Consider the following 10,152-nt stretch of genomic DNA (forward strand, 5'->3'; position numbering starts at 1 on the left):
TAATTTGGAAGTTATGTTCCCGGAGAGTGACACACGGCGGTACGTAGAGGGTTAAGTTCTTTTTACCCCAGCTTACAGCCTATTATAAAGACGGATGTGAATACGGCGCCTGTAAATTGATTTTCGGACCAAAATGAGGTAGTGAAGGATAAAATAAATAAAATTAGTTTAGTTTTCATATGATGCTTGTAATCCATTATTAAAACCATCGCTGCGTTATAAATGAATAATTGCAAATGAATTAAATCTCTTCTCAACGATGAAGATTTGGCTAAACAATCGCGACTTGCAGCCTCGTTGAGACTTGATTTCGACGACATTTTTCCACACACAAGGAAATTCACGATTTTGAAGATTTTTGTCAATCATGAGGCGTTAATAATCTTCGTTTCATGCAAGCATAAATTGTTTTGGTAAAACATCTGAATTTGATTCTAATTAAATCTGCGTAACTATGCATGCATCACAACTTGAAACAGATAATTTTGCGCAGTTAATGATTCTCGCTCTAAGAAAATTTGCTAGAAATAATTTATAATTTCAGCACACTTTGTTCATAAATCACATATCCAGCACACATCGTTAAAAATCTTAGGCCCTGTACCTAATGTGCTTCTGATCGATCTATCCTTTATGGGGGAAACCCCATGGCTCAATTATTAGTGCTATTCCTGCCTGAACTGCCAAGTCAATGATGAAGTGAAGGGTTAATGGGTGCGATGAGTCACATCGACCGTGCACCTGCGGCCCTGCCTTACAGTGACCCCAGCTGTGAGCTATTAACAACGCGTCGATATATCAATTGCTACGATATATTTTCCTTGCTACGATAGATATATTGCAACGATATATATTCCTTGCTACGATAGATATATTGCCACGATATATATTCCTTGCTACGATAGATATATTGCTACGATAACTCAAAGAGGTAAGTTATCATGCTAACTGAGGGTAATTGCTCAAAGAAGTGAGTTATCATGCTAACTGGGAGTAAGGAGGATAGTTATCATGCATGATAACTATCCTCAAAGAGAATAGTTATCGTGCTAACTCAAATCAGCTAAGACGGGATCAGCCAACTGGCCACCGGCTGCTGGCAGATGGTGTAACGCGCGCCCGAGAGCTAGAACCAGATTATCCATTAATTAACTTCGGTCGTAAAATTATGTCTACCGCAGATTATTCTGACATGAGTTTTATTAGCTAAAGGCCTCATGGTTCTATAATAAAAAAAATGAAGCTCTCTGAATTTCTACAATGATCTAAGTTCTACTTGAGAAGCACGATAAATGGACTCGAGATGTGGCACAAATAATGGAAAATCTTGTTTAACCAATTCTTCTTCTCAGAGACAGTAAATATTAATTTTGAAAATGTAATGCCACATTTAGGTCCAGAAAAAGTTGCATATCTATACAGCAGGCCGGACAAATTCCCCTATAACACTTGTACGGCTCGTACACAGAGTTCAAGATGAATGATATTCATGTAAATAACAAAAATATTCCAGGAACAACCACACTCACATTCTTTGGTTTATGCGATACCTTTATAAATCACCTATAATACCTTTACATCGCCATGCATGGACGTTATTACATGCCCCTAGTGACCATATTAGCTCGAGACGCCGCATACAGTCTACCTTAATGACCATCATTACCCCCGCCTCTGTTTGACGATACACACACAACCTGCTCCACACAAAAAAAAAAAAACTCTCCAACACACAAAAATACACTACAACCAAAAGCAAGCTACGATGTGTATTTTTTGTGTGGATCGTGGGCCTCTGTTCCTCCTGAAACTTTGATTGCGATGGACTGCGGACGATCCTTTTTTGTACGACGCTAATAGCACAGTCGTGCCTGCCTACTGATATGTGCTCGCCAGCTTCCACCCTTCGTGTGGAAGAAAATAGTATTAAAGATTGTTTCTTCCATGTAATAAATTCATTCGGCTCAAACATAAATTGTTATAAAGAAAAATCTTCAATAATATTTAAATTCACGTGACAGGATTAAGTTCACGTTCCTTTCAGCCATATATTGAACAAATATACTTGGGCCGATGTATATTTATACATTTATTTTTAGTATATACAAAGTAATATACACTAAATTTTAAGAAGAAAATATTTTACCAGTAACTTAATGAATTGATTTTTGCGTATGTGCAGTTAAGTGGAAAACTTAGTATTATTAGTATATATATTCACATGTAACGATAATTCATTATATTCACATATTTTTCATTCTATTCTTATACTGTAACTTCTCACTCATCATTTTGTTGCGCTCATGTTCTTTACTAGCATCGGGGAGTTTTAAGGGACAATCATTTCTTTAATACATCATCTATATGTGATTTGATGGTGATGTATCACCGGTATAATGATGCATCACCGTAGTGTCGTGCGACCGTATATAGTGTCGTGCGACCGTATATAGTGTCGTGCGACCGTATATACAGCCCGACGCAAAAGGTTAGCCCCACCCCTTTAAAACATCATAACACATAGAGTTTTGCCAGTTTTAACGTGCAAATGGTGGCAAACGATTTGTCTTGCGCTCTGCAATCTATAGCAGGTAAATTTGGTAAAGAAGTTAATTACTGGCGGAAAAATCAAGCGGTTCGTGTTTTTGCACCGACGCAAAAGGTTAGCCCCATTTTGCAAGTTTGGCGCTCTTTCGGACAGGACGCAGCGTAGACTCGCTGCAAAAGGTGCGTTCATAGCGTAGTAGTTGTGCACGGATCTTATGCTCACCTAGGCAAGAAATGGGCGCGGGAAAGCTTCTAACTGAGTTTCAGAAAGATGCCATTCAAGCCCTGATGGCGCTACCTGAGGGCGAGGGCCCTAGCCTAACTCGACGGCCATATTGATGGTAAAAAGCTGAATTTAGTGGTGATCGATTATCCGTGCAGGCGCTCTTTACCACCGCAAGTTTGTTTTCCTTAAAATGCCAAGTTTTCCTGCGAAATTTTTCAGCAAAACGGGTGATAAATGACCAATAGCAAGACGGCCTTTTGTTAAGCCTTAGGCGCGTTTGTGTTCATTTGGATTCTCTGGCACGAACCTTGAAAAAGCGTATAGTAATATTTTAATGAGACCGGATGTGTAGGTATACGCGACATCAGTTACACTTAATAATAAGAGACCGAACAATATTCATCGGTATAATTAATTTCAGTTTGAACGTTTAGTTAAATAGTAACGAATCTCTTTGCTTACATAAATATAAATTTAATTTCATTTGGCTGAAATTGTAGCTTAACTAACAAAACTAACAGCAATTGTTTAGGCATTCGATGCATGTAAATCTAGTATTTATTGTACGGCGTATAGAGTGTGCGAGCCAGCGTTCATTATCTTGAGTCACAATCATCAAACCGACACATTTTTTTAGCACAAAGATTATTCGTAGCTTATATTATTAAGAAAGAAACAACGCGCACAATATATGAGTAATGTGACACAGTCTCTGACTACTGACCTCCACGTCTAAAAAGAATCCGGACTACGAACCCGGGTTACTGATCGTTTCCGATTTTAATATCAGATTGACAGTATTTTTCGCATCCACTTTATAAATGAAAGGCCCACAGGAAACATTGAGTGCTGAATCATGACCACTTTCAATGACGATCGTTGTTTATTTTGTAATATTTTCAACACCCAGAAATTAATATAAGTGCATGCAGAGAATAATCACCGAGTCAGAGATCATAATTAAAAAGAGACTTTCATGCAGACAGTATCACGGATACGTGGTTCAGAGCACCTTGTCCTGGCAGATGCACTGCTCTTGTGGACAATACATCGCAAATTTATTAGTTATCACTTTGAATCTAACAAACAATCTAATTTCAATCAAGATTTTACCAAGCAATTTATCTCCAGCTGATTTATCTTCAATAAAAAGTTCTATTATCGTTACCACACCACATTTAATATTAGAGCCGCACCATCACCGGCCAAGCGGCGGTCTTCCGATAGGCCATCTATAAGTCGCGCGTAACTTTACGCTAGTAACGATCATGTGAGTGGCTGGTAATAAGATTTGGCCGCCATGTAATTGTATTGCAAGAACAACACATGGACAATGCCAGGCTAAGGCCGCTTTAGCGCCGTGCCCGCAGAGCTATAATCGATTGAGCTTTCGAGCGCCATTTCTATACCCGCATGAAAATTGAAGCTGAATTAGCGGCACATATGGAACTGGAAAATGGCACATATGGAACTGGAACTGGAGTTTTCGCACAGTATAATTTCACATGTACTAAAATGTACAGTTGTACACCCTATAACACGAAGTATGGACTAAATTGTCGTCTTCCAACAATATAACGTCATCGCTGAAATTAAAAATTCTAGACGAAGACGACATCAGAAATAATGAAGCTTCTTAGAATATCTATTCATTTTGGAAATTAAAAATTCTAGACGAAGACGACATCAAAAATAATGACGCTTCTTAGAATATCTATACTCATATTGCATTTTTTGCGCGAAGACTAAATTTCATAAAACAATAATAATGTAATATAAACATCCAGCACAATAATTTACATTCAACACAATTTTATACGTACAGTTCTAATTCTCGAAGTAGTATTGGCAACAAGGTTTTGTTGGGATCGATGGAAGATTTTTTCTCCACACGACGGGACTTTGGGAACAAGTGAGCAGTGATTGGCGTGATCGACTGGCAGAAGGCCTGCAGCTCGTGCCAGTATGGGGCGCGTGTGGCCAGCAAGCTGTTAGTTTATCCTTCAGTTAGATCGGATTACCACAACTGGTGCACCAATTGATAACTGCTGCTGCACAGATGTTGCTAATGTATACACATGGCTAACCCCAAACACATCACGCTCATTAGGACTGTTGTGTCGCAACGCCAAGTGTATACGGAACTGGAAAATCAAACAGCACTGCCCAGTTTATAAAAAACTGGAAAATCAAATCCAACTCCCCTATTCAGTTGACTTTGGAAATCCGATTTCGCTGTTCCGTTCATATGGAAATCGCTCTGTTCTGAAATCGCATTGCCCAGTTTATGCGGAAATGGAAAATCAAATCGCGCTGCCTAGTTTAAATGGAACGGAAAATTATATTTCACCGTACACGGTTAATATATGAAACTGAAATATCACATACCCCGGCAAAGTTCGCGCGAAAAGGCGTAGAATTATTATTAACAAACAGAGAACTCTAGCGCGCGTGGGGTAAACGCAGCCGGCGTCATGCGCAACAGATGTAACTGGCGCAACAGATGTAACTGGCGCAACAGATGTAACTGACGCAACAGATGTAACTGGCACAATAAATGTAACTGGCACAACAAATGTAACTGGCGCGACAGATGTAACTGGCGCGACAGATGTAAATATCTGTCCAGTTACACAACAAATGTAACTGGCACAAAAGATGTAACTGGCGCAACAGATGTAACTGGCACAACAGATGTAACTGGCGCAACAGATGTAACTGGCACAACAAATGTAACTGGCGCAACAGATGTAACTGGCAAAACAGATGTAACTGGCACAACAACTGTAACTGGCGCAACAGATGAAAACTCGCCAATGTTTATTCATAGCCAAGTTTACTGAATGCAACAATATTATTTTTTTTTGTGATTCGTATACGATAGTCAGATAATATTTATTGCATGATTTTTTTAATCGTTATTACGAACATGACAACTCAACTTGTTGATGGCCCAAACTCCGAGCTCGCAGCGACTTCTTAAAATCGCGCTTATAATAATGATAAAATTTGCAGATTATGTTTAGTGACATAAAATTTGCAGATCATGTTTGCACAACAACGTTTGTGTCATCATGATGTTTGCAGGCTGCAGCACAGGTCTGGTGCCATCACAACATGTTTGCAGAAGTTCTTTGATTTAATTACATGTTTGCAGCACATTTTTATTCATCACAGCATTTTATTGTTTTCTCACAGCACGTTTGCAGCACATGTGGTAAGTCTTACCAAGGACTTGCACAATCTCATTCAAACATAGCTCGTCGATGGCTAACAGAAATGAGTTGGCAGTTAAAAGACGCAGGCTTGGCAGTTTAAATGTCCCACATCAGCTGACGAGTTTAAAACCCAACAGCCGCTCCCAGCAAACGCCTTCTAAGGTCCGGTAGCGGTTGGCGTCGTAACGGCCGAACCCTGCGAGCTACGAACCCACCCTCTACCTCCTGCCGAGCACCACACTTTATTTAGCTTACCTTCATTACCTTAGCTAGCACACCCATATTCATACATCTTGTATGCCACCGAATACGTCAATGCTAGTGCAACTAATAAAACATTAATGAAATAAACGCCAAATTATGAATGTCAAGTAAATTGACTAATTTTGATGAGAATAATTCGAAAAAAATTAATCCAAAATGGATACAGGCAGAAACGAGCCCTTTTTTACAAAAATACGGCAGGATAGACACCAACTTACTCGATTTAATTTTGTTTCAAACTTTAATTACTGGTAATATTTATCGCACCGTGAATGTTACAACAAAAATTTTAGTGGTTCCCATCATTAAAACCATATGCAAAATGATAGTGATTTCCATAATTACGATCATATACATAGAAAAAACTTAACGAGAGATTCGTACAAGACCATGTGGCCTAATGGATAAGGCGTCGGACTTCGGATCCGAAGATTGCAGGTTCGAGTCCTGTCATGGTCGGCGCTATTTTTGCAGGGCATGCATTTGCTGGCATCGCTCAGCACCTGCATACGCTTTCAAGGAGTCTCAGTTATTCTCACCTCTAATACTGACACGAGTTTTTTTCTCTCTGGCTTATATTATGCGTAATTCAGTGCAGAATATAATACCCCGCAGTATAACTAAACAATAAAACAAACACTACCAAAGTCGTTTTTGTGTTCTTTTTTTCCTCGTGTAAACGCAAACACGTTAAAAACACACGCGCAGAGCTGAACATTGTCCAAATAATACAGACGTTGATGGTAGATTTCAACTTATGGCTTTGCTGGCGAGGTGTCGGGGCCCTGAGACAGATGGAGGCGCTGGGTGGACGGGCACACAGACAGTGATGGATGACGTCACCCGTGCAAACCAGGGTGAAAAAAAGACGCTTTATTCTTGGTCGAGAGCTCTGTTCATCTGGCTCCGTTTTATTTGAGGTATTAAGTCAGTGGAGGGAATTTAGCTTCTGATACAAAAATAAACAAGCTCCGTATCATCTTAAAGAAACTGCAATCAATGGCCAGCATTGGCTGGTTTTGCACTTGAGTATGTTGACACCAAATAAAATATCAATTCTTCAAGCAATATACAAAATATAACTGAAGAGCTCGCGGCGTTCACAACCACTGTCTGTGCTATGGCTTTATTGACATGCTAGCTGACTATAGAGACGAGATTGTGGGGAATGAGCAACACGTCCGCCGTGCTGTCCGTCATGCCACGCACACACTACACGTCCTCTGTGCTGTCCGTCATGCCACGCACACCACACGTCTCGTACGTGACATGTTCGGCGTTACTGCACCATTATTCCATTCCGAGTTAAATTCATTGCAAAGGCTTTTTACCCAGAGACCACTGCCGAATTTAATAAAAATTATCATAATTAAAAAATAAATATAACTACTACGGAATAAATATCTTAAGTCGATCTTTTCCTCTCCGAGTCTGATGTTTATGCACGCTAAAAGTCAAAAGATTTCGTCCGCAACAGGGCATAAAGAAACCAATGCTGCAGGAATGCGATAGTGCAATCGTGCCAATCAGGAAACAAATGCGTCATATTCTGCAAATAGCGACGCACATTTTGCGCGTAGCAAAGACACTACTTTTTGGCCTGGCCAAACTTGGTCAGGATGACTCATAACAGCGCAAAAAACATCGCTATTAGGAGAATAATCAGTCCTAATTAAGTAATTTTTTGAGTGCACGAACGTTCTCCATTTCATGAAAGCTGCGCAGAGGTTCAGGGGCCATCAGGACACGGACAGTTCTGAATTATTAATTAATCAAAAATTTTAATTAAAAACCCTCATGTTAGCTACTACTAGAAACATAAGCTAAAATGAATACTAAATATTCCTAAAAATATTCACACGAGACGGTCCATGGAATTCAAAAGTTCAAACTTGCGCTTGCAATAAATCTTCGTCTCCCGTCAAGCCGCCGACGCGAGCGTCAAGGAAGGTCAAGTCCATGAGGAAGTCACTTCAGAACTCAACCTACCAGACCTTTCGCCAGACACCCTGCCAGAACCTTCGCCAGATACTCCGCCAGACCCTTCGCCAGACACTCTGCCATACCTTTCGCCAGATACTCCGCCAGACACTTGGTCAGACCCTTCGCCAGATACTTCGCCAGACACTCTGCCGGACCCTTCGCCAGATNAAAAATATTCACACGAGACGGTCCATGGAATTCAAAAGTTCAAACTTGCGCTTGCAATAAATCTTCGTCTCCCGTCAAGCCGCCGACGCGAGCGTCAAGGAAGGTCAAGTCCATGAGGAAGTCACTTCAGAACTCAACCTACCAGACCTTTCGCCAGACACCCTGCCAGAACCTTCGCCAGATACTCCGCCAGACCCTTCGCCAGACACTCTGCCATACCTTTCGCCAGATACTCCGCCAGACACTTGGTCAGACCCTTCGCCAGATACTTCGCCAGACACTCTGCCGGACCCTTCGCCAGATACTCCGCCAGACCCTTCGCCAGACACTCCGTCAGACCCTTCGCCAGATACTCCGCCAGACACTTGGTCCGCCAGACACTCAGCCCCACCCTTCGCCATACTCTGCCTGACAACCCAGCTGATACACTGTCACTCTTCCAGTCAGCTCCGGCAAAACCCATGGTTCACTCTTAGGTACATATACGCAGTGTGTGATCTGAAACAATTCCTCAGACTACGGAACATTATAATGTATTCCATCACAGCTGAGGACAATATCGGTAACTATCGATAGTGGCAATATCGCTGTCACTATGAGTACATTGAAATGAAGTCAGCTCAATCTGGCACGTTATATATATAAAACTATTGTTGATGCTATTGACACTATTGCTGGATCTTGAAAACTTGGCAGCTCGGATAACAATTTTAAGACCAAGATTAACCACCCAGTTTAAGATCAAGATTATCCATCCAGTTTAAATAGGGCTTATCAACCCAGTTTGGGATCAAAATTAACCACCCATTTTAGGATCAAGTTTATCACGTCTTCTTTTCACGACAGCGCAGAACGCTGCCAATGGCCGCCGCTGACGGCAGGGCACCCGCAAGCTAATAAAATATCCTAAAGCAGTGCGAGTGAGAGTACAGTTCTGGGAACGAAATAAAATATTACAGAGGATCCAATGATCCTCAATAATAGTCACTGTGAGTTCCTCCACTTCACAGATTATTAAGTGTCTTAACTCAAGTTCAAGCTTGCTTCTTGTCAAGAGTTCAAGGAACCATTTCAATCAAAACAAGAGCTAAGCAAGAATACATATGCAACTGCCTATAAACCTAAAAAATTATTGCATAAATAAATTGAGCGTGTCTGGACTTGACCCACGGGCGCACAACAATAGACGCGTCCTCATGGTCCAGTAAATAAAGGGTTGGGAGTCGCTCTACAATGGCACGACGGCATTCACGAGAGCAGCTTTGTGGCGCTGCAACCACAATGGCAGTTGTTATTACTGGTCTGCCCGTCAACAATGCCAGGAGGGCTGAAGCTTCTCTGCGAACATTAAAATGTAACATTTCAATCCATTTTCTGTTATGAACAATTAAAATAGTTTGAAATAATTTCATAATGGATTAGCTAAACTACATTGCAAAGTTACTATTCTTGCCAACACTTACCTATGCCTGCCGTCCACAATTACTCCAGCATGCCGTCCAGAATTACTCCAGTCTGCCGTCCAGAATTACTCCAGCCTGCCGTCCAGAGTTACTCCAGCATGCCGTTCAGATTTACTCCAGCATGCCGTCCAGAATAACTCCAACATGCCGTCCAGCATTACTTCAGCCTGCCGTCCAGAATTACTCCAACTTGCCGTCCAGAATTACTCCAACGTGCCGTCTAGTATTGCTTCAGATTGCCGTCCAGAATTACTCCAGCCTGCCGTCCAGAATTACTACAGCC

General features: G+C 41.1%; 1 non-coding gene across 1 annotated transcript; it reads left to right on the forward strand.

The window, feature by feature from the left end:
* Nucleotides 1-6,641: 6,641 nt before the first annotated feature.
* Trnar-ucg lies at nucleotides 6,642-6,714 on the forward strand. The gene has a single exon. It is a non-coding gene; the product is annotated as a tRNA-Arg (tRNA).
* The last annotated feature ends 3,438 nt before the right edge of the window (nucleotides 6,715-10,152 follow it).

Source organism: Hyalella azteca, unplaced genomic scaffold (genome assembly GCF_000764305.2).
Source record: "Hyalella azteca isolate HAZT.00-mixed unplaced genomic scaffold, Hazt_2.0.2 contig12777, whole genome shotgun sequence".
Classification (NCBI taxonomy): Eukaryota; Metazoa; Arthropoda; class Malacostraca; order Amphipoda; family Hyalellidae; genus Hyalella; species Hyalella azteca.